Genomic DNA, 26,642 nt, shown 5'->3' with positions numbered 1-26,642 from the left:
GGCTTGAAATCAGGAAGTGTGGTGTCTCCAGCTTTGTTCTTCTTTCTCAGGGTAGCTTTGGCTATTCAGGGTCTTTTCTGGTTCCATGTGAATTTTAGAATTCTTTTTTCTCTTCTGTGAAAAATGCCACAGGAATTTTGAAAGGGACTGCATTGAATCCATAGATGGCTTTTGGTAGTATGGACATTTTAACAGTATTAATTCTTCCCACCCATGAACATGGGATATCTTTCCATTTATTTGTGTCTTCTTAAACTTCTTTTATCAATGTCTTACAGTTTCCAGTGTACAGATCTTTCACATCCTTGATTAAATTTATTCTTAAATATTTTACTGTTTTTGATGCTCTTGTAAATGGGATTGTTTTAGTTCTTTCTTTTTCAGATGGTTCACTGTTAATGTATAGAAATGCAACCGACTTCTTTATGTTGACTTTGTATCCTGCAACTTTACTGAATTCATTTATTAGTTCTAACAGTTCTTTGAGGATTTTCTATGTACAAGATTATGGTATCTGCAAACAGGGACACTTTTACTCCTTCCTTTCTAAGACGTGGATGTCTTTTCTTTCTTTTTCTTGCCTAATTGCTCCGCCTAGGACTTCCAGAACTACGTTGAACAGGCGTGGTGAGAGTGGGCACCCCTGTCTTGATCCTGATCTTGGAGGAAAAGCCTTCAACCTTTCATAGTTGAATTTATTAGCTGTGGGCTTCATCGAGGCCTTTATTACACTGAGGTACATTTCCTCTATACTTACCATGTTGAGAATTTTCATATTAAAAAATGCTGACTTTTGTTAAATGCTTTTTCTGCATCTATTGAGACGACATGATTTTTATCTTTCCTTCTATTAATGTGATATATTACATTTTTTGACTTGTGAATGTTGAACCATCCTTGTATCCCAGAGATAAATCCCACTTGATCGTGGTGTATGATCCTTTTAATGTGCTATTGAATTTGGTTTGCTAACATTTTGTTGAGAATTTTGCATCTATATTCATGAGGGATATTGGCCTGTTGCTTTCTTTTCTTGTAGCATCCTTATTTACTTTTGATATCAGAGTAAAGCTGGCCTTGTAAAATGAGTTTGGAAGGATCCTCTCTGATTTTTTGGAAGAGTTTGAGAAGGACTGGCAATTTTATCTTATGCAACTATTTTAAGCTTATGATTAAAAAATTAAATTTTAACTTGAAAATGTGCCAGGAGTTTGAGCAAAGAAAAAAAGAAAAAGAAAAAAAAATCACTGCTGTTTTCTTATGAGTCAGTGCTTTACCAGCAGGTAGGATTCTGGGGCCACTTTCCTTCATTATCCTAGGTACTAACTCCATTCTCCCCCCAAAACCTAAGCTAGTACTCAAATAACTAGAAAATCTACACCAGTATTTAAACTCTTTAGGGGTTTTTTTGGTTTTGTTTTCTGTTTTTTTGTGAGGAAGACTGGCCCTGAGCTAACATCTGTAACAATCTTACTCTATTTTGTATGTGGAATTGTGCCACAGCGTGGTTCGATGAGCGGCGTGTAGGTCTGTGCCCGGGATCTGAACCTGCAAACCCTGGACCGCTGAAGTGGAGCACGTGAACTTAACCATTATGCCACCATTCTAGCCCCTAGACATTTTTGGTTTTGTTTTCTATTTTTAAAATGGAGAGGATTGGACTATGCAGAATGGTATTGAGAGCTTAAATTGGACTCATGATAGCTATTATGGTTGAATTGTGTCACTCCCCTCTACCTCCCAAAATATGTTGAAGTCCTAGCCTTCAGTACCTGTGAACAATGACCTTATTTGGAAATACGGCTTTTGCAGATGTAATTAGGTTAAGATGAGGTCATTAGAGTGGACCCTAATCCAGTAAGACTAGCAGCAGTCATCAGAAGAAAGACAGAGACAGACAGAAAGAATCCATGTGATGGCAGGCAGAGGCTGGAGCGATACAAAAACAAGTCAAGAAGATCAAGGACTGACAGCCAGCACCCAAAGACAGGAAGAGGCAAGGAAGGATTCTACTGAGAGCCCTCCTAAGCAACCAGCCCTGCCAACGCCTTGATTTGAGATTTTTAGCCTCCAGAGCTGTGAGAGGATAAATTTCTATTGGTAAGCCATCCAGTTTGTGGGACTTAGTCACAGTAGCCCCAGTAAACTAATACAATAGCTGATAAAGCCATGAGACTCCCTTGTTTGTTCTTTTAAAGTTTATTGGGTTTTCTTTCAATTATAAAATAGTATTTGTTTATTATGTAGATTTTTAAATATCATAGAAATACTGCATAAAGAAAATCAGAAGTACCCATAATCTCATAGAGTAGACAATCACTTCTAATAAGGCTATTGAAATATATTCTTAACAATATCCTGGCCTAGCTATCAAACTGTAAACTAAAATTTCATTTTATCATCTTTTTACTAATAAGCAATATAACCACAAGGACACACTGAGGACTTTTCACTGATATACTACAACTATTCATCTTACTACTAAAAGCATTTATGGTTTTCTTTTAGATAAACAGATAGCAAGCTGAAGAGCTATCGCAAGCTGAAGCAATAAAGAAAATCTCATTCATTATAGGGGTATCTTAATTTTTATAAAGTTGAAGGATTAAGGATTATAGTAAGGAAGATATAACTGAAAAACAGATATCCTTTGATATACAAAACCACTGTCACTCTACAATTGGAAGAATTAGAGAAGACTATATTAGAAAATTTATAAAACAGAGAGAGAAAATAAGATTAAAGTAATAAGGAAATTCTGTACCACCACCAACAAAAACAGCAAAATTTTTTCTCACCTTTATAACTTTATAAATTACAAATTCAAGTGTATATGAGTGATGATGACAAGATCAAATTCCAGTCAAGAGACAGTCTCTTTGCCTAAGACATAGTCACTTTATATTTAAAAGGAGTTAAGGTCATGCAAAAAGAGGAAACTCAAAGCATTAATGACTGTAGATCATTTAAGATCTAAACTTCACTGTATTTACACTCATCTAGATGATTGATTTATTTTGTATTAGGTACTCAATTTATCTGTTCTAATAACATCAATAGCTCCTATTAGTAAATAACATATCTTTTTCTTTTTTTTCTGAGGAAGATTTGCCCTGAGCTAACATCCATGCCAATGTTCCTCTCCTTTTTAGTATCTGGACCGCCGGCACAGCAGGGTTACTAACAGAGTGGTGGAGGTCCATGCTCAGGAACCAAACCTGGGCCGCCAGAGCAAAGTCTTCTAAACTTAACCACTAGGCCACCGGGGCTGGCCCTAGTAAATAACGTATCTTTAGAAGGGACATTAAATTACTTCCTGTCTAATCCGACCTAGAGATGTAGTTAAACACAATGCGATAAGCCAAAAATCTTCAATATCTCAAAACTAAAAATACTTGCTAACATTTGAAATTACTAAACATTCCCTCCATGTGACCTGTATGCAATTCTTCCTTTCTCTAATTTCTTTCCAGAAGGAGTCACCAAAATTACTACTTGTTAATTAGTTTAACAGATAATTAGCGAGATAGTCTCTAATACCAGAGAGCTCACTTTCTAGAATGAAGAGATGAAAACACAAACATATATTCATATGCTACGGAGAAATATATAATACAGTAGATAATTATGAAGAAAATTAAGAAAGGATCAGGAAATAGAGAGCTGACTAAAGATGGTGCTTTTCAGATAGCAGTGTCAAGATCATGTCACCTGAGGAGAAGACATTTCAACAGAGACTTGTGGAAAGTGAAGGAGCCAGTCATGTGGGAAAGAACAGTGAAGCCAGAGCAAACAGAACATGAGACCCTGAAGCAGAGACACCCTTAATATCTTCACAGAAAATGAAGGAGGATATGCTGAGCAGTGAGAGTACAAGACGCTGGAGGGTGGGCTGTAGCCCATGACAGGCCATGTTAAGGACCCTGGATGTGATGTGTACAACAGAAAGGAATTTGATGGTCCTGAACAAAAAAGGGATATGACTTAACTTAAATTTGAAAAGGATCACTTTGGCTACTCTGTGGACAACAGACCATTGAGGAGAGCGCAGAAAAGACAGTAAGGTTAGGATGCTATTTTAAAAGTCCAGAGTAGAAATTATAGTAACTTGAACTTACAGGAGAGCTGTGGTGATAGTAAGATGTCAGAACCTGAAAATATTTTGAAGATAGAGCCCCTGGAATTTGTTGCTAGATTAATGTGAGTGTTGGAAGAAATTCAGAAGTTCATGAAGACATGTTTTCTGATTTGAGTAACCGGAAGAATGGAGTTTTTTTCTATCAGAATTATCCCACCACTGCTATAAACCTTTTTAACATACTACAATATTGTTCTAAACCTATATTGTTCTAAATCTACTGCATTTACGGAGATCAAGAACATGTAGGTAAAAGCCTGTCAGGCATGGATGCAAAACAGAATTAAGTTTTGGACGTATTAATTTTGACCTCCCAGTGGAGATATCTAAGATGATGGGTACATACGAGCCTGAAAGTGTTTTGGTCACAGATAAATATCACCGTGTATTTGGAAACCAAACATTTATAAAGCTGGACTTCAAAGAAAATATATAAAGGAGACTGAGAAAATTAAACAGTGAGGTGAGAGGAGAGTGTCCCACAGGCCAAGCAAAACAAGTCAAGGATGAGGAATTAACACGTACGCCAAATGTCGCTAATGGGTCAAAGACAGTAAGGATGAAGACCTGACTGTCGGATTTCAGAGTGCTTTTCAAATTTAAGTAATTTTCAGTGTTGTGTACTTTTTTGCTCTATTTCTTTGTATCCAAAAAAGAACTGTGCCTTACTTCTTGTGGCTTTTACCTACTCACCAGTTTCCACTGGTAACTAACTAGAGAAAGACAAGAGTGCATGTATATCCGGAATATAGAGGATGAACACTAGAGACAATGGCTTATGACAATCTGCTCTATGACACAACCTCCAGAAGAGAATCAGGCCAAAGGAGGCATTACCTAACACTTCTCTCTCCCGACAAAGCCCAAAACTGAACTCTTGCTTTACCTACACCTTCTCCCCCATCTCAGCTGACCGTAACTTCATCTTTCCAGTTGCTCAGAACAAATATCAAGGTATCATGTATGACTCCTTTTTCTTGCATATCTCAGTCAGCATGTGACCAATTCTCACCACCTCCACTTCTACTATTCTGTTCTTAGCCATCATCAAATCTTGTCAAATTGCTAAAATAGTCTCCTAGCTTCTACCCTTTACCCTTTACAGTGTATCCTCAAGAGTAGACAAAAAGAAGCTTCTAAAACTAAATCAGTGTCATCCCTCTGCTCAAATCCCTTGTAATGGGTCTTTATATGAATGTTGTTAACATTCAGATTAAAAACCAAAAAGTCCTTATAATGGCTTGCAAGCCTCTATACTACCTGCTAAAAGTGAAAAACACTTCCTTCTATACTCTCACACCACTTCTGAGACCAGATGTATGGGATTCCCACCACAAACAACTCTCCAATTCTCAGTAGAGACTGACGGGGTATCCTACAATTTAACTCAATTCTGACACTACCTACTTGGAGTACTTGGAGTTAGTGCCAGAGCTCACAAGTTAAGGGCTCAATCTCACAAGACTGCCCCTCTTACTTCAGACACAAATCATAAGTCCCAAGTTCTCACCTGTACTTCTGATTGAATGCCTGTAAACTGGGGTTCCCATGACCTCCTCCATGGGTTTGATTAATTTGGTAGCATGGCTCACAGAACTCAGGAAAACAGCTTACTGACTAGATAGATTTCAGGCTTATAATACAAGAATACAACTCTGGAACAGCCAGACAGAAGAGATGCATAAGGCAAGGCCGGTAGGAAGGGGCATGGAGCTTCTGTGCCCTCTTCAAAGGCGCCACCCTCCCAGCACCTCCACATGTTCACCAACCCAAAAGCTCTCTGAACTCCTTCAGTTAGAATTTTTTATGGAAGCTTCATTACATAGGCAAGAGTGATTCTATCATTGGCCATTAGTGATTAACTCAACCTCCACCAGTCTCCCCTCCCTGGAGGTGATGGGGAGGCTGAAAGTTCCATACCTCTAATCACGTGGTTGGTTCCCCTCACAACTAGCCCCCATCCTGGAGCCCTCAGCCACTAGTCACCTCATTAGCACACAGAAAAACATTTATCGCTTACAGAGATTCCAAGGGTTTTAGAGCTGTGTGCCAGGAAATGGGACCAGAGACCAAATATATATTTATTATGTCACACCTGCCCATTCCCTCACCTCTAACCTCATCTCCAACTGTTTTCCCTTTACTTTCTCCATTTCTGCTATATTGGCCTCCCTGTTATTCCTGAACACACCACGCAAACTCCTGCTCTAAAGCCTTTGCACTGGCTATTCCTCTGCCTGACATACACCTCCCCTTGATACCCACATGGTTTCTCCCTGGCTCCCTTCATGATTGCTTTGCTCAAAAATCACCTTCTAAATGAGGCCTACACTTATTTAAAATAGCAACCCGCCACAATCTCCACTCCACATTCCCAACTCCCCTGCCCTGCTCAACTTTTTCTTCTCCCCTTGCCATTCTTCACTATCTAATATGCTATATATTGACTTATTATGTTTATTATTGTTTCTCCTCCCAATCCTCTTAGAACGTGAAGTGACTCCCAAGCATCTAGAACAGTACAATAAGTACTCATTAAATACTTATTGAATGAAGCTCAGAAAACACAGTGAAACTTCTATCAACAAACCCTCTGAAGTGAGTGTTCCTAACAAAGATGACATAGGCACTAAGGGCACAGGACAATTTCCCACAATCTGGCAGCTAGGTCAGGGTCAGTACTATACTAACAAAGAGGAGGATTATCTCAGGCCTATAGAGCAGGCCCACATAGGAGGAAAAATCTAGGATTTAAACAGCCTGCTCACCTAAAAGCAGAGAGGGCCACCATGAGAGGGGGCAAGAGCTTATTATGCAGGCTGAGAAGTTTAGAAGAAGTCAAAGCATAAAATGTCTCGTGGACAAAGAATGTGTGACTGGCTCCTGACAAGGATGGAATCAACATTCTGATAATGACTTCATGATTCTCACAATTATTTATTCCACCTCTGAGAAAGTTTCCAGCAACACAGCACATCACTCAACTACCCAATCATCAAAAGCATCAGTTCCATAATCTGTAATCATAATCTATATAAAAAGAGTCCATATAGAGTTATGAACCATCTATTATGTATTAAATGCCAAATAAACGTCCAAAACATAGCAGGCATTCAGTATATGCAAGCTACTTCTAATGACAACACCACCACTATCTTTGATGTAAAATGATTTTTAACAATATAAACAAACTTTTGAATAAAAAGTAAACACTGTATTATATGACATTTTATACCCCATTTTGCTCTTTCTCTATTTCCTTAAACTGAGGTATCAATCTTGACTAGAGCCTTGATCCAGATTAGTGGGATCAGATAAGTTACATAATAAAGTATCAATTTCTAAATTGGAAAATCTGTTAATAAGTCATTCTTAGTAGAAAATAAGCAATTTGATTTATAGAGCTATCCTACTTTAAGGAAACTTAATATATGAAAAATTCTAATTTGCAAAAATATGTTTGGGAATGCTTCACTTTACAAGTGAATTCACCACAGTATTATTTTAAACATTCATTTACAAATCATTTGGACTAGAGAAGGAGAAACTGAGTTAAAATGTTAGAAGGCAATGCATCAGAAATAAAGGGAAAGAAAGTCTGAAATAACAATGTATCAACAGAGAAGATTTAATTTAGAAAAATTCAACCTATGTACAACTTTTCAGAAAAATAACTACAAACTTCCTTAATGACAATTTTAATAAATAACACGATGATCCATCCAGCCACAAAAAATAAAGAAGAGCACCCAAAATGGCTCTTGACATTGCTCTCATCATGTCTCTGGGTCCCTGAGAATCCCCCTCTGCCTGAGTTACTGCCCCTTGCATAGTCCATCCAGTACTCTCCTTACACTTAAGATGACAGTACACTTGTCATCACCTTCAGATCCCCTTAGTTATTGTGTCTTCCCTCTACAGCAACATAGTATAAACCTTCAACAAAGGGATGTACAAAGTACAGGAGTAACACAAAGATGAAGTAATCTACTGTCCTTTGCCGGAACAGAAGAGACTTCACAGGTGTGACGTGGGTGATTGGGAAGTCGAAAGGGGAATGGGAAGAGAAGAGAAGCAGCATCTTGCAAAGGCAAAGCTATAAGCAAAAAGATTATTTTATCTTTGGAAACTCACTGTAGCTGGGGGAGGATTGGGAACAGCCAGAGATAAGGCTTAGGAAAGGAAGAACTCATATTTCGGACTGCTTTAACGTTGTCCTATTATTTTTGAATCTCTAGTGCTCGGCGTACAATAGGTCAATAAATGTTTATTGAATAAATTTGCTAACTGGGAAAAGCACAACAAGTAAGTAAAAAACTTCCAAATTCCAAAGGAAAAGTATTTCTTCAAATTGCTTTTTGCAGGTCAATATTTGGAAAATAGACGAACGTAATTATTTCCAAATTAATTCAAAACTATGATGAAAACTCAGGTAACTGATTTGTATTGAAACATGGTTTATGTTGCATAACATTTTATTTTCTGATGACTTACAAATACGAATATACAAAGCAATTTTTCTGAAGCGACTCATGTAAACAAAAATTCAACCAGATGCAACAGTGTGCAGCATTTTTGTATTGTCACAGACACTCTTGGTGGCCTGATGAAGCCTACAGATTCATCAGAACAATCTTTGTAAATGCATAATATAAAACTCATAGGATTAAAATAAGAAGGAAAGAAAAGAAAATAATAATAAGATCACACACAAAACCAATTATATTAAAATTCACTTCTAACCCCAGACCACAATTCTAATCATAGACCCCTAGTTTAAGAACTGATAGAGGACACACATTAACTCGGAAAAGCAAAGAATGGATACTTTTGGCCTAAATATTCCATATATATATATATATAGTATTCCTATTATTTAAAAAAAAGCTCATAACTTGTCAAGATTAGAATTTTATGTAAAGTTATTTAAAGTTTAAATAACCTTTGAAATTTTTATCTATGGTAGAACAGGTTGCATCCTCTTCCTGTTCCTATTATGTGCATATACTGTAATGCAAAATTTTCTAAAATCATTACATCTGCACAAAATTAATAATAATATACTAACACTACATATGTGGCATCACTGATTTCTGGCTGGCTCTCCAAAGAGACATAAATTAAATTAGCACACTTCCTCCCTTAATCCAAGATCTCATGAGCACCAGGAGGCTAGGCTGACAATCTCTGAGGCCCCAGCAGATCTAGCACACTGTTCAAAATACTTCCAGACGCAAAATATAAGCTAGCTTGCTGGAGGCTGTCTTTGGGGTCTATAATTAAGAAACACCTTAGAGTTAAAGGTATCACATAACAAGATATGCTAAGTATTTTAGAAACTAAACATCTTTGTAGGATAGCTTCATCTACCACTTTATAGATTTTAAACATATTTTTGGAAAACTGTAGGGGAAAGCAGTGTCCTCTCCAGCATGGCAGGTGTGTGAGTTCCAAACAGTTCCAGCAGGGACAATAACTCTGATTTTGGCTTTGAAAAGTGTACATCACCTTAAAATAGATAAGAATTTTCATTTTTTAACCCTTTGTCTTGCAAAAACAAACTTCTAAACCACATGATTCCAAAACTGTATTTCTTGATACCACATAGTTTAAAATAAACATTTCTTTGACACTAAATAATATAAAAGATCACAAATCACAGCACATACCAAACTCATAGGAGCTTTGTGATTTTTCTTTTCTTTTTTTTAAAGGAAAAGAATAAACTAGGTGGAAAACGTGACCCTCCTCCATTAAAATAGCTATCTTTTTAAAAACTACTTTATCTTTTAGAGAAAATAATAACATCAATGGATTGACTATTAGTGTCAAGTTTCATGAACTATATACAATCTACAGACATTTATGAAAAGATTTTTCTTTTAATTCATAGGGAAAAGGAAAGGCCTGTTCTTGGTTGCATGTTTTTTACCCTGTAAGAAAAAATGCACAGAACAACCAATGAATTTGATTTATGAACAAATATAAATAAATCACTTTCATGGTTGATCAACAGTCATCATGAACGTAAACAAATTGTCCAAAGAGCCCGTTTTAAAAGCCTCTAAAACGTAAAACAAAACAAAAACTTTGTTTTTTCAGACTATAATTAACTCCTACGTACAATGAGTCTGTCTATTTGGAATTCTTATGACAACAGCAGATAAATCACATATTACTTTTGAAAAGTAAGTTTGGTTTTTTGTAAATTTCTCTTTGACAGGAGGCAAGATCTTTGCCTACACCATTGTCATGGAACTGAAAACAATAGAAAGTAAAACTAACAAGTATCAATTTTGCCAGAAGCTCATTTAAATCAGAATTTTGTGTTAGCACTTGCTACTCCTTGTAAATATTGAGATTAGCAATGCTTTTCTTTAGAGAACAGAACTAAAAGAGCGAATCAGAGCCTTATCACAACACAAAGAACTTCCTAAGTTTACTGTTAAACATCCCTCAGAAACTGCCTTGAAAACCTCTTGCAAAAATATATACTTTTTCCAGATAAGGAAACATTTGGCAAACTCTGCCGTCCAACAAACAGAGCTTTGCAGTACATTTTGCAAGCATTAATCAGACTTTGCAGTGATAAAGAAAACCTTGCAGCGGGATAACAAAACCTCAGAACACGCTCAGATTGCAGGCTTTAGAAATCCTCCCTGTTACACCTGTGCAAGTACTTCCTGCTCACCACCGATGTTTAAAAGTAGTTTGTAAACGTCCCATAAGTCGCCGTTCAGAAGCTAAACATTAACTTTATACATTGCTACTACCACCCAGAAACCACCAGCCCAAAGGTGCTCACGAATCCAGCCATCAAGCTTCTCCAAGGAGGGCAACATAACCATCCTGGACCACTTTAAAGAACTGCTGCTCGGGAGACGCAGTGGCTTGGAAACTGAGGGGCAGGCGCCAAGGAAGCGTAATTCTCAGAACCCCAGTGCACTCAGCGACCCAGCTAAGGGACTCCAGGTCTGTCCCGAGCCTGCCCTCAAACACAGAAGCACTTAACAACCCTGACCCAGTAAGAACAGCACCTCCTCCCTCCTCGCGCGCTCCAGCCTGGCCACAGGCATCTCCTCCAGGGCCGGGACGCGGCGGGAGGCAGGAGGTTGCGTGACTCCGGGCGCCAGGACCGCCGGGCAAAGAGCCCGGGGTCTGCCCCGACGGGTGGGGGGCTGAGGACGTCGCGGGGCTGCGAGGGGAGAGACGAGGTCCAGGACTGGGACAAGGATCTCCTAGTCAGGCCCGCGGGGGTCGCAGGTCGTTGGATCTCCATCCAGGGTCTAGTTTCGGAAACTTACCTGGCGCTCTGCCCTCCTGGCGCGAGGAGCGTGCGCTCCAGGGAGGGAAATACCGGCCTTCCAGTCCCACAGGGCTCCCTCCCGCTGGCCCAGCTCCGCCGCTCGCCGACACCAGGCTGACACACCAACAGCTGCCAACGTAAGCGAAGCTCACAGAGAACTGGAGCAGACGCGGCTGGCCTCCGCCGCCCAGAGCTCGACCCTGCGCACGGAGCATGCGCGCACGCCCCAACACCCAAGGGCCAGTCAGGCCAGTGACACCTGCGATCAACAGGTCCCCGGAGCCCCGCCCCTATCTCCGCCTCGCGCCCGCCCCGCCTCCTCGGAGCCGGCCCCGCCTTTGCGCTCCCCGAGCGAACCCCGCCCCCGCATGCGATTTCCCGGCTTTCCGGACCTGCCGAACTGTATTCCCGCGGGGGTTCGATGGGGCGCGCGATCCAGTTGACTTTCTCCGAGGCGCGAGATCCCGCGAGATCAAGAGTTGGAACATTTCCCTTAAGGCGGGGAGTGCTTAGCTTTGGGAGAAGGTGGCTGCGGGTTGCGCTGTGTGGTGTCAGTGGAAGGAGGGGATCGTTCCCCAAGTGGAGGCGATTATTCCGATGCTCTTGGTTATTTATTCGCTATGTTCTAAGCTCAGGAACGCAGATCCACCAAGGACTGGGCTTTAGACAAGGTGGTTTTACCTGAGATATAACGATCTGTGCTCTGGCGTCAAAACCCCAGGCGGATGCCCAGTTCCCTTTAGCTTTCTGTGAATCATTGCGATCTGTTTGCAGTTAAATGGCTTCCGTTGGCATGAATGTGTAGTCCCCAACTGGTTATTTCGTGACTATTAATAAAATGAAAACTTTAATAAACATGTTGACTCAGTTAATGGTTAATTCTAAGAGAGATTTGGCTGCCTCCTTACCTTCCTTTCCAACAGGCTTTAAGTTATAAGCTGCTGCTTGGGAATTGGGCTAAACTTTGTTTTGTAATAAATTGTTTCTTAGGAGTGGTTGTATGAGAAAAACCCCGTCATCTTTAGTTATCAAAGATCCCTCTCAATAAGTAGTAATTAAGGTTTTGGAGCTCATGCCAAAGCTGATGCAGGTAGAACATACAAATAAAATCGATTTAAATGAACTTGGTAGGTTACGCTTAAAAGTTTATTTGAAAAAATAGAGTGAAGAAACATTTTAGTTTGGTATAGGAGAATATTGCTTGAGTCTGAATCAGTGAGAGTTTATTGAGCGTTATGATGTTCCCTTTACTGAATTAAGAACTGAAGGAGATACAATGAAATTTAAGACATGGTTTCTGCTTCCAAGAAATGTAAAACTTTCAGAGGAGGAGGAAAAAAACTCTACAGTTAAAAAGTAACGTCACTTACTCTCCCCTTGGTTTCAATAGTGCCGGTTTCTTCTGGTTTGCAGCTGCTTCTCTGATGCACTTTAAATATTTTTATTCCTTTGTGTGCCCTCTCTGTTCCCAAGCACTCCATTTTCTTTTGTTGTTGAACAGTTACTCCTATTGTCTCCTTGAGCAATCTCATCCCCATCATGGTGTCCTGTGTACCAAGGACTTGCAGATACATATCTTCAGTTCAAACCCTTTCAAGCAATAGCATCTTCACTGGAATTTCACACAGGTACCGTAAATATGTCCCAAATTGACACTGGCATCTGTAGCATTCCCTACTCCTGATGACGTATTTTTCCCCACCCGTCTGGAACCTAGCCCATTTTCATTCCCTATTTCAGATAATAGCACTTAGTTGCCCAACTCAGAAATCCATGAGTACTCCCTGTGTTACGTTACCTTAATTTCCTCTATCCTAATATCAAATTCTATTGACTCTTATCTCTTTAAGTATCTCTCAAATCCACTCTTTTTTTAATCTCCACTCTCACTGTCTTAGTCCATCAAGTAATCATCATCTGGCCTGACTCATCTCCTTGGGACTCTTGCAATACCCTCGTGTTATTTCCTATTCCGGTCCTCCCTCCAGTCTATTAATAATTTTTCTAACATGAAATGTGATCATGATATTCCTCTACTAAGATTTTTTCGGGGGGCCCCTGTTACCAGTAGAGCCATTCATGATCTAGCCCCAGACGGTTAACCTCATCTACCACTCTTGCCCATTTACTCCACACTAGTTATAATCAAATTGCTATTCTATGAGCCTACTAGGTTCTCTCCAGATCCTTTAGGTCTCAGTTGAACATTTATCTCCTCCATGGAACCTTTCATAACTTTCTGAGACGGACTTGCCCTTCCTTCACCCTTTTTGGACTTAAGTCTATTATAATAATTATATTGTTACATAATTATTTCTTTGCAATGTAACTGACAGAGCCATCCCCACCTCCACTCTTGGAAAAATAATTTGAACTGTGGATAATAAAGGCTCATATGTTCTTGCTTCCCCATTTAGAGATTACAGAAGAATGCCCTTCAGTTCACCCTGCTCAAGAATTTGACCAGACCCTGACTGTACACTTTTTTAATCGTATAATTTCAAACTTTCTACCAGTTCCTGGCATATCTAAGTACTGAGTTTTAAATGATAGACTTGTAATAAGTCACAGGTTAAACATCCATAGGGCTGTCTGAAGCAAACAGATGAAACAAAGGAAAACTGATATTACACTGCATATTAGGAGAGGAGTTGCTCCCAGGAACTTTGTAGTTAGGAATGTCACAAATGCATTGCCTCTGTGAATTGCTATTTGTCCTTGAGGGACATGTGTGTGCTTGATTCAATAGTTATTTATTGGGTCAGCTCAAATTTATGAAGAAGGATCTGTGCACTTCACACTGGCGTGAGATCATAAAAGCGAACAAGCTTGGAGTGCCAAAGACCACCTTATGTTGTTCAACTGAGGCCTAGCCAAAGTTCACATCACTAGCATCACCACACTTACACACCTATCGTTATTATTCTGGAGTGATTATAACTCAGACTCTGGAAAATGTACTACCCTGTGGCTAGATTCACCCTATCACTGACGGGTCACAGAAGTAGCATCCTTCTTTCCTGAGGTGCTGTGATCCAGTAGTTCCAGGAGGTAATCAACAGCTAAAGGTATGGCAAACCATGACTCAGGTGGATGGGGCAAAGTGAAATACAGCATAGAGAAGTAGTAGCTGAATAGCTGACTCAGGTTTAGATAAAAGACAAACTCCTTTTTCCCAAAATGCTTTGAGGAAATCATGAGTGCTGACAAGTATTATTTCCTTGCTAGAGAGCAAGGACCACATTTTTTCATTGTTGTATTTCTAGAGCATAGCTCAGTGCCTGGCACAGATGCTTAACAAATATGTGTTCGTTGGATGGAGTGAAAAATTGGAAGTTTTGTTGATTTTTTAAAGAATAGAGATATCTGTGTTGGCCAAGGTTATTGGGGAGGGCTTCTGTGGGAGATCAAGTGTGAGCTTCAGCTTGGAAGATCCATAGGTAGGCATATTTGAAGGCATTGAGAAAGAGACTGACCACTTGAAGAGCAAAGTTTTAAAAACAGGAATGAACAAGGCCAATGCCGGGCTGTTGTAGAAAGCCTTTGTAAGTTCTTGAACAGGATGATTAGTTTGGAATTATATACAGAAGATTTATAGGGGAAATTATAGCCAGGCAGGAAGATGAGCTAAACTAGAGCAGTTCCAGAGAAATCTTCAGGCTGTGACTTGATGATGAGGCCAACCAGAAAAATCTAGTCATAATCAACCACTCCCTCCTTGACACACTCACATCCTAAGTTTTGTGACACCATCCTCTCATGGCTTTCCTCCAACATCATTGACTTCTCCTTTCCAGTCTACTTTTCTCTTCTAAATGATAAATATGCCTCAGTGCCTGGTCCTGAGATCTCATTTATCCTCATGGTTTTAAATCCATTTCCCACACGGTAGCCAAAGTAGTCTATTTAAAATGTAGACATGTTATTCCCCAACTTAAATTGTGCAATGATTTACCATTTTCATATAATAAAATCCAAATTCTTGCCAAGGCCTACAGACTCTGAATGATCTGTCCTTACCTCCCTAACAGCATCTGATGCTATTCAAGGTTTTGCATTCTTTGTTCCCTTTGTCTATAACAGTGGTTCTCAACTGGGGGTGATTTTGTCTCCCAGGAGACTTTTGGCCAGAGACATTTCTGGTTGTCACAATTGGAATGGGGTGGGAGTGGTATCCTGTGAGGCCAGGGATGCTGCCAAACATCCTACAATGGACAAGGCAGTCCCCCACAACAAAGAATTATTGAGTCATAAGTGTCAATAGTGCCAAGGTTGAGAAACCCTGACCTACAACACTCTTCCTGAGTCTCCAAGTGGCTGACTCCTTGTCATCCTCTGTACCTCAGTTTTGCCTTCATCTTCTTAGAAAAACCATCCTTCACCTCCACCTCTTTGCTGCTCTCTATGAGTGTCCTGTTTAATCACTTCATATCATTTATCACACACAACCTGTGATTATTTAGCTTATTTATTTGCTTACTTGTTTATTGTCTTTCTCATTATCCTGGAAGACAATTCCATGAAGGGGTTCTCTCTCTTGATCATCATTCTGTCTGTAAAGTCTGATACAGTGACACAGAGTGGGCATCAACAAAGAGTTGTTCAACACCTGGGTTAGTATCTACAATAAGTCACTGAATGGAAACTTAACAATAAGAATTTATTTTATTCTTTTTCTTTTTTTCTGTATAACTGAAATGTACAGTTACCAAGAGAGCAGAGTGAAGACATCTGGAAAGAAGTTGTCATGACTAACAGTGTCTTCTGGAAAGGCTGCTGATCTGCTGTCAGTAATCAAATGCATTCCACGAATACCCTCTCATGCTTAGTAGCTTCTCTCAATCGGAACTAGAAGTTGAGTAATATTATGGCCAAATTAACTTCTGTCTGTGGGATGATAAAAGTCAGTCAGGAAGGAAAGAAGGAAGGTAAGGGGGAGAATAGTACCAAAAATGAGATAAAATTATAATATTTTTGATCAAGTGATCTCTTAGAAATTCAGAAAACCTAATTTTTTAATATATACATATCTGAAAAAAGCTATTTCAAAAATCTCTTGAGAAGTGTTTGGTCAGTTCTTTAAATTGAGAAAATGTTAGTTGTGGACATACATTGCTTTGTCTTTTCCTGCTTTTAGCAATAGATCCACATTACTTAACCACACAGGGCGTGCATAACTCCGAGTGGACTGTTTCACTCTTTCCTGGCCGCAGTGATTGGTGTATGGGTTAGTCAGGCTAATCAGCATCCTTTCCAAGGAGTTTTCAAATCAGAGCTTACAGGAAAGAGTCCCTTTTTCTCTGATGGCAAAGCTGTAAAGATGTGAGCTCAGAGCTGCTTGTGGCGATGTACCTTGCCTTTTGAGAGTAGCTGATCTGAAAGAATAAAGCAGATATGAAGGGAAGAGGGAGAGGGAAGGAGAGCCCCTGAGTGTCTTTTATCCTCCTATAAAATATGGAATTCAGGAGTTGAAGTTTCAACGGAGTCCTCTAAGCTCTGCAGCATGACTTTTTGTTAAACATCAGAAGATCAAATTCAATATCCACGGCATCTTAGTCAGCCCTTCCTTAGCTGAAACTTTACGGGCCATACATCCCAATCTTTCTAAGCCTCTGCTATATCTGAGTCAACATTTGCTGGTTAATCCCACTTAAGAGTTTAACCAGTGGCGTCCTTAATTTTTGCTGACTTATTGTCAGCCTAGGCAATTCCATTGCCCTCGTATGTTATTTCCTTTTGAAACATTCTAATTTTCTTATCTGTAAAATTAGGATGAGAAATAATACTTATATATGATGCCTTTTGATAATGCCCCAGATAAAAGCAACTATAAAGTCTTATACTGTGTTATTATGGCCATTAGTGCTGTTATTATGATTACCAATACTATTGTCATAAATGATAATGTGATGCTCCAAGGATGTATATGCTGTTTTTGTTGCTGTGATGTGTATTTTATTACAATGTCAAAGATGCAGGCAGCTTTAGAGTTCAGCTGGGCCAGCCTCCCACTCACTAAATGACCATCCCTGCTAGTGCTTGTCCAGCCTCTGTTCAAATATGGTGACAGTGATAGAAAACCTGATGCTTTGTCGGGCAGCCTATTCCTTTCTAAGACTTCCTTAACTGTTAAGAAATTTTCATCACAATGAGTTGAAATCGGTCTCCTAGTAATTTTCACACGCTGGTCTTATTTGTGTCCTTTGCAGCAACAGAAGTCTATATTCTGTTTTCCATAAACACTGTTTAACTTTGAAAACATCTTTTGTATTTTCAAGCTAAAAATATTTAATTCTGCCAACAATTTTTTGAAGGTCTAGAAAATATTAAACTAATTAACTGATTCATTCATTCCTTTATTATAGTTCCCCTCTTCCTAAAGTGGATTTAAAGTAAATTCTAAAAATAAGATAAAGTGAATTCCAGTATATAATATAAGGCAGTGGTCAAATACAAATAAGAAAAAGAATCAGAGCTATAGGAAATTAAAATGAGTAGAACGTAAAAAATGAGCAAAAGGACAGAAATGTGCATGAGCCTGTAGCTTAAACTTGTTTGGCTCTGATCTAAAATAAAAAGTGGGTATGAGGTTTAAGTTATCAGTAACAGGAAAACATTTTTCTGTCATCATCTGAAATGCTTTTCCCCACATGGGCCTTCATCTAAGGAGGCTTATCTGTGTTCACTGACAAAGGTCTCATCAACACGTCCCTGGAAAATGCAGCAACAGGCTTCATATACCACCCATGTCACTGAATTCAGGATGCACTTTTGTTGTCAACTTCTGAGAAAACGTGGTCCCCAAAAATAAAAACAGATTTTTGCAATTAGCCTGATTATGGTTTGGGGCAATTATTTCCTCTCTTCGTTCAAACACTGTTTTCATCAGGGCAGTTTAAGTAAGATTGTTTTAACTTATTTTGCAGCTATGTCACTTTGTTATCCAATATAAGTTTATGTCCAAAATACTGAATTTCTTATTTGATTGATTTGTTTTTATGAATTGACGTGGAGCCGGGTTTCCCAAATTTAACGCCACTAGTTTTTTAGGACGCAAATGCTTATACTACCTCAGAACATAAACAACTTCGCCATCCGTTTACTTCATTTCTTTAAAACATCCTTTTAGGTTTTGATGTTTTAGTCCATATCTCATAAGATTCACTATTCTTCCTAGATTTTTGTTTTGCCAAAATTAATGATACCTACTTTGTCTTCACCTAAATTGTTGAGGAAAACGTTGAAGAAAGCTGGATTCTTGACATTCAGCTCCAGCTGTAGCCCAAGTTAAGCCTAGTGGCAGCGTTAGAATTGTCTAGAAAGCCAAGAAGAGACCATGTTTAAGGGCAACGGGGTATCATAGCAAAGTGGGGCCTTTAGACCTGGACAGTGCTGGGTTCAAATCCTGACCTTACCATTTATTGTTTCTGTGAACTTGAGCAGTAACTCTCTTCTCCAAACCTTAGTGTCCTCGTCTGTGTGTAGCAGGGTATCCTAGCCAATGCCTAACTGGATTGCTGTTAACAGGATTAGTAGGATTATCAACCCCATATGGGCATCTATTTGTAATTTTTCTTTTCCTGGCAATGTTTTGTAATCTGAAAGAAAGAATGACAGAAACAGATAGTGGAATTGCTTGTGTTCAGAAGCAACATGATATGATAGAAAGAACACTGGATGCAGAATTAGGAAACTCTTGCTCTTAACAAGTGGCTGTGTGGCCGTGGGCAGGTCAGTTTACCTCTCTTAACCTCTCTTTCCTAATCCATAAACGAAGGGATTGGACCACAGGGTTCTAAATGCTGAAGCTCTGAAATGAAGGGGCCTTTTCCCAGTTGTTATTTAATTCCAAATACGTATCAGGAGCTAAGTGCTTTATGCAGGTTATTTTAACTTTCCCAACAACCCTAAAATATTAATATTTAGATATTATTAATATCCTTGTTTTAGAGACAATGAAAGGGAGGTACCTAGCACAGTGTCTGGCCTACAGGAAGCCCTCAATCAACATAAGCTGAATGACTAAATAAAAGAACATATCAGTTGAGTATGCTGCCTGGTTGCAGGCATGAAAATGCAGTAGAGTAAGCAGAAATGATGGAAGGCAGTATGTACTGGACTAATAGATTCAGAAGTAAAGATCAAAAATACCTAGAGATTTTGTCATAAAGCCATTCACTAGGATTTTTGTGCATATATATCATTTCTCTTTAATTTTTTATAAAACAAGTTTTATGACATGTTTTATATGTAAGATTCTGTAGAATCTGAGACGTAGAAAGGATCTCAGAGGTTAGTCTGTTAAAATCCCTCGCTGTGCAGACGAGAAAACTTCAGCTCAGGGAAGTAAATTTACCCGAGCTCATGCTAGACACTGGTAGACCCAGGACTGCAATCCAGTTCCTGAACTCGTGGAATTTGCCTGGTGTGTAATGTTTCCCCTGAATATTCTGAAGTTTCATAGGAGATAGTCCTCTTTTGCTTCTTAAAGTGCAGTAAAATTTCTTCTATGTTCCAGTATTGGTAATCAACATATTTGGCATATTTGTACACTTCTGGAAGGCAAAAGGAACATAAGGAGGAAATCAACAGCATTTCACAAGTGAAGATTTTCTTTTTCTGAATTGTCATATCCATGGTAGTACTCTGACTTTATGAAAAACACCCAAGGTGTTTGGAAATTTACCAAACTTATTTTTCCAGCCCTCCGGAACCTAACAAATCGAAGCCTCTGTGACATGTGTACACAGACACACACCCACACATACAACTTTACATCTCGGATTGACTGGTTTTCAAAGTAGTTCATTAAGAAATACAACAGTGAAGTAGCACTGTGTCTTTTGCTCATAGCACATTGGCTGAAGCGCCGAACCAAAGGAAGTTGCTCTGGAGAGCACATTTCTTTATAAAGAGGACAAAAATATTCAGGGCACCAGTGTTTTCAAGTTGAACTTCCTTGTTGAAATTCACTTCACAGTCAAAAGAAAAGAGGGAAGTAAGGCTTATTTTTTAATAGAATAATAAAATTGTTGGAAAATATTCAGTGATAGAAATACTTCGAAGAATTATAGAAATACTGTATATAATGGCAGAAATTCTAGAGTATTGAATTTATTTCTAATTCTTAACTGTTAGTCTCTTGAGTCTTTCATTCTCTTATGTATAAAACAAGCCCTAAAGCTTAAATTGTACTGGGGAAAAAAACAAACTAACTATTAGCAAATAATACCCCTGGAATGTGTGTTAAAGCCGTTTTTGTACAATTTAAAAAGTAGTTTTCTGATTAAATTGTTTTCTACAAGTTTTGTTCTGCTGCTGTTGCAAATTCTTGTAATTCTGAAGAACTCTCTTTATCAAATTAGTTATAATTGTTTTAACGTGATGGAGAGAAGCCATTTTGGTTGCTAAAACCAGTGCTGACATTTCATTTTCAAACAGGAACTAGCCGGAGGTAGAACAGTAGCTTTCAATCATTTGAGACTGCAGCCGACAGTGAGCAGTAAATTTTCATTGTGATCCAGCTCACCTGGACATATATAAAACGAATCAGAAGTTTCATGAAACAATGCTATTGCCATGAATGATGTACTCTGATATTTTATTTCATTTACTTCTATCTCATTTGACAAGCTGCTGATCATAACCAACTAAAATGATTTCTAGACCCCCTAACAGAAAACAACTACGGTTGGAAAGACAAGAGGTTTTTACTGAAAAAGGCAATGTTTCCTTTTTTCTTTAATGCGGTCTGGAAGTTTACTTCCTTCCAGTTAGAAAAGAATATTTATTTTGGTTCCATATTGTCACATTAACATATTTTTACTGGTAATATTAAAACTTCCTGGCATTGTAAAAAAGGCCTTTACTTTCTGGCTCCACATTTTACTAACATTCCCCCATTCAGTTTTATTTCTCTATGGTTAATAAATGAGGTATATAAGTTCTATAAGGCTATATCTATGTAGATATAGATAAATATGGAATCAGTTACAGTAGGTCACCAGAAGGTGTGTGGAAGGTACCCATGTGAATGATTGTGTTCTCAACTTAGATAGCAGAGAGAATAAGACAGTGTTAGGAGTGTTAGAGCAGAAGCAGGATTCTTGGGTCCTAATTTCAGATCTGCAATGTTAGATTGGGCTGGTTTCCTAACTTTTCTTTTTTTTTGGAAGATTAGCCCTGAGCTAACTACTGCCAATCCTCCCCTTTTTGCTGAGGAAGACTGGTCCTGAGCTAACATCCATGCCCATCTTCCTCTACTTTATATGTGGGATGCCTGTCACAGCATGGCTTGCCAAGGGGTGCCATGTCTGCACCCGGATCCTAACCAGCAAACCCCAGGCAGCCAAGAAGCGAAACATGCGAACTTAACCGCTGCGCCACCAGGCTGGCCCATGGTTTCTTAACTTTTCTGATGTAAGTTTCCATTTTGTGAATGAAGGAATTGATCTAGAATATTTCAAGATAGTATCTAATTCTAAAATTTTTTGATTCTAAGCAAAGGGTTGTTTAAACCAAAGAGAGTGTTTTATTATGCTATTAATAAAATATTAGTAGTTTGTATTTGGCAAAATAATAACTTGTTCTTTTCTTCTTATTATTACCCTATCTAAATTATTAATATTCTTTGCTATGCCAACAAGAAGACATGTAAGGAAACATCAGGGTATGAAACTGTACAAATGTCATAGTCTAATGCATTCTGATCATTGTGATCATTAACCATAATCGATACATTTATACATATATGCATCTGAAAACATGATGATTTTGCTGTGTAGCTATGTGTCAGTCTATTCAGGCTACGAGAACAGAGTACCATATCTTGGGTGGCTTATAAACAACAGAAATTTATTTCTCACAGTTCCGGAAGCTGGGAAGTCCAAGATCAAGTCGCTGGCAGATTTGGTGTCTGGTGAGAGCCCTCTTCCAGATTCATAGATGGCTGTCATCTCACTGTGTCCTCACATGGGGCAAGGGATGAAGGATCTCTCTGGGGTCTCTTTTATGAGGGCACTAATCCCATTCATTAGGGTTCCCTTCTTATGATCTAATCACCTCTCAAAGACCCCACCTCCTAATACCATCATGTTGGGGTTAGGATTTCAACATATGAGTTTTAGAGGGGCACACACATTCACTCTATAGCATTATAATAAGTTTAATGTGTTTTTAATAGGTTTTGATGAGTTTGTGAGGAAACTTACTGTAATTAATCATATACTATGTTCACATCTCTGAGTATCAGAAGTAAAGAATATGTTTCTTAAATAATCGTAGTCCATGTTCACATTTGACTTTATGTTCCAAAGTAGAGGCTGAGTCTGGAGTGCTGTATGGCCCAGAAGAAAGCCTTGTCCAGGAGGCGGGACCTGAGGCAAATCAACTATGTTGTGGAATCTTCCTTAGCTCCAATTTTTCACATGGGTAAAATTAAGGTAAAATGGATATTAGGAACTGAGTTTAAAAATTAAGCTTGAGAATGGAAATTAGAAAGTATTCTTGCTTGCTTTTTCAAGGTAAGGTGGAAAAGAAGAAAAAGCTATTCTAGGTTGATTGTATTTAGGTGAACTTTTCCTTATTTTAGCATCAGCTCATAGAGGAATCACCTCCTCTCCCTGGTTATGACTTCCAGAAGCCTAATTTCTTTAAGCTAGTTGGAAACTCCCCAGAGAAAGGGACTTGGGAGTGAGTGTTTTTATTCATTATACTCTAGAGATGATTGTGCCAAAGTGTAAGAATCCAGGTGCAGTATGCTTGTTGATTGGAAACATTCCAAACAGGTATTTATATGAAAAGCCGTTTCAAATGAAAAAAGAGAAAAAAAAGAGGAAGGGTTCTGCACCATCAGTCCCAGGGGAACTCCCTTCTGATTGTGTAATGTATTTTCTGAAGACATAGGGTATACTGATCAAGAAAAGGGTCCACCATATTGATTTTTTAAAATTCTCAAGTGACATACAAAACATGTGAGTGCTTACAAGAAACAAGACCATTTTAGGAAGATCCTAAAAAGGCTGTCTCAATTGCAATTTTCAGTCTGGAGACTGTTTATCTTAAAAAGTAGTCAGGCCATTTTACTGTTTCTGATTATGTGTACATTTAATATACCCATTGCTCCAATATATATTAGTTCCAAATCAGGACCAAATATATTTATTCCAAAGTAGTTTCAGTGTAACTTCTAATATAACTTAGTTCTAAATGCTTTTGCTTTCTTATTGCGTGATCTTGATAATTTTTTATTTTATTAATAAGAATAGCTAACATTTATCGAGCATTTACCATGTATTGGGTAATAGTCTTTATGATGCATCATTTTTAAGATAGAGACTAGTATTATCTCCATAATCCAAATACATTTATTTATTTAACAAATTTTTATTGTTCTTTACTATGTACCAGGCACAGAGGATATAGCAGTTAATAACAAATTCAAAGTCCCTGACCTCAGAGAGCGTTCATTCTGGTGGGTGAGAAGAACAATAAAGGAATAAATATATCTGTTATGTGTGGCGGCCATAAGAATGCTCCTTGCAGATCTCCAACAACATAGTTACCGGAGGGGCCCAGTTCTGCAGCTCTTAGACCTGCATCCGTGCATTCGTCCACAGTCTGCTCCTAGCCGATGACTGACCGTGACAGTGACACGACGGCAGGCCTGTTTGTGGTGTACACGGAACCTCTCCTGCAGGTGACTTTGGCTCAGGGATCCCGTAACAGCCTTGCCAGATCTTCCCTATACTGCACAGCAGTCTAGACCACATCCATGCACTTCTATTTCAGGCCTCTTAGCCCTCCCAGCCTTTCTTGACTTCTTCCCCATTTTCTCTCACGTGGGCAGTTTTCCTAATAAAATTCTTACAGGTTTAACCGCATGTTGGCTGGCATCCGCTTCTCAGAGGATCCAGACTAACACATTGTATTAGGAAGGGATAAGTGCTATAAAGAAAAGTGAAAGTACAATAAGGGGTTAGAAGTGCTAAATAAGGTAGAAGTCTTAAATAAGGGTGGTCAAGGAAGGTCAGGCAGAGGTGACATTTGAGCCACATAAAAGCTGGAGAAAACTGTGACAGACCTAGTAAATTGCTTGAGATTATATCACCGATTTATGATAGATCAGCAGAGAGCTGTTATCTTTAAATATACCTGCTTTTATATGTTGTTTGCAAGTAAGTGATGATAAAGAAAATGTAATGAGAGTATTTATTTGAGTGACAATTCACATCAGACAGCTGTGTATGTGTCGAACAGAACTATTTCAAAGTGGGTGAGGGAAAGGCTGCAGAAACTGTAGAGAAACACAATTAGCTTCTGCTCAGCCTCGCCTGAGTTTCCTTTCAGCCTGCTTCATTCTAGCGTCTTTTTTCCCCTTGTTCTTTTATACGTACGTTGCCAGTGCTGCACATTCTATGCTAACGCTTCAATCAGCAGCTTTAAAATAGGGGATGACATTGAGCTTATCTCTTTTCCCTCTGACTTTTTCCGGTCCTGTTTCCGGTAACATCTCCATCTCCCACACTGCCTAAGTTGTCATTGGCAAATGTGGGTTTCAAAATAGTACACAATACAGAATATTAAGCACATTCTTTTGGATCTGAACTATAACCTCTTAGAAAAAGCTTTTTTTCCTCTTTGCCCCTAGGTATCGAATCTTCCTATTGAAATCACACTGTATTGAGAGGCCAGGGAAAGTTTTTATCCTGGGCTGAAGTCTAGCTCTTCTATTTAAGGAATTCAAATAGGGCACACCCTTTTATTTTACCTAATAACACTTCAGCTTAAGCCATTGAAACCCTTATACAATTATACTTATTTTTTTCTTAGTTCTTGGAAGTTTAACTTTTTTAAGCATCAAAATTTTCTAAAAATTCTTTGGTATGTTTGTGAAGTGCTTTGATCGGTTAGTTTGGAATGGATTCCCCTTGCTTGTTCTTTTGGCAAAAGCCTGTCATTCTTCCCCCGTTCACAGAAAATGAACTGCCCTTCTGCCTACGTAAGAAAGCATGTGGAGGTCGAAAGTATTTTTCACAAGAAAAGGGGCATTCAAAGCAATATTTTCCTAAGCTTAATAAAAAGCAGTGTGGCTGAGAAACTGCAATGATGTCACGTACGTTTTATCTTGCATAAGCAGCAGAGTGAGGAAATTCCAGAATTAATAAGTCTGCTGGTACAGCTGTGCCCTGAGCTGGAAAGTTCAGAATGTTCTTTTCATATTCACAACTGGACATTTTGCTCCACATTGGCCTTTGTGAGACTATTTGGCTCTCTCCATTTCCAAGCTGCTAAAACATTTATAAATGGGTCTATTTAGAAAATGTAAAGTTTTAAATGAATGCAACAAATGGTCATTTTGACTAAATATTATTGTCGATATCTGCCTTGATTCTATATTAACCAATAATTAGTTATTTTTAATTACCAAGTCCTTTCAAACAGTGAGTTAAGAAATGGAAAATACTTTGAGAAATGATTGAAAGGAGTGGAGAGTTAAAATCCAAGAATGATTTTTTTTTTAGGAAGATTAGCCCTGAGCTAACTGCTGCCACCACTCCTCCTCTTTTTGCTGAGGTAGACTAGCCCTGAGCTAACATCTGTGCCCATCTTCCTCTACTTTATATGTGGGATGCCTACCACAGCATGGCTTGCCAAGTGGTGCCATGTCCGCACCTGGGATCCGAACCAGCAAACCCGAGGCTGCCGAAGCAGAACCTGCGAACTTAACCGCTGTGCCACCGGGCCAGCCCCAAGAATGATCTTCTTACCATAGCTCTAGTTATTAATGTAGCTCTAGTTATCTTCTGGAGAACAGTTGGCCCACTGATCACCAGGAAATTGGCTTAAATAAAATGGGAGATATAATTTCATGACCTGGAAGTCTGTTGAATAGTATAATGGAAATTGAGAGAGTTTCCTCTAAAGTTTTGAAAAGTAGAAAATATTTTCATTTAAAGGAATGGCTTTGGTGTGTTATCACACTAGGTGATTTCTTTCAGCTTTATAATTTATTAGTGTCATGCATTCCTTTCCTCTTTATTTCCTCTTCTTTGGCTTTACAGGGGAAAGAAAAGGAAGGTTACAGACATCAAAGGGTGCACAATGCTGAGCAGAAACGAGTAGGTTTAATCAGAGCGCACTTTTGTGTTTCTCTAATTTCAAAATTAAACATGCCTGTTGCTTGTTCTATTTAGTTCA

The 26,642-nt window shown here is 38.8% G+C and overlaps 1 protein-coding gene across 2 annotated transcripts in view; it reads right to left on the bottom strand.

Annotated features, from left to right (window-relative positions):
• The window catches only part of USP53 (ubiquitin specific peptidase 53), a 59,624-nt gene extending 47,899 nt beyond the window's left edge, over window positions 1-11,725 (bottom strand). For both annotated transcript variants that reach the window (XM_046656682.1, XM_046656681.1), the window contains exon 1: window positions 11,443-11,725. The gene's annotated coding sequence lies outside the window, so the exon portion shown is untranslated. The remainder of the gene's footprint in view (window positions 1-11,442) is intronic.
• Window positions 11,726-26,642: the final 14,917 nt, after the last annotated feature.

Source organism: Equus quagga, chromosome 3, assembly GCF_021613505.1.
Source record: "Equus quagga isolate Etosha38 chromosome 3, UCLA_HA_Equagga_1.0, whole genome shotgun sequence".
NCBI classification, from domain to species: domain Eukaryota; kingdom Metazoa; phylum Chordata; class Mammalia; order Perissodactyla; family Equidae; genus Equus; species Equus quagga.
Note: the sequence above shows the minus strand (reverse complement) of the source record. Positions and strands in the feature narration are given on the sequence as shown.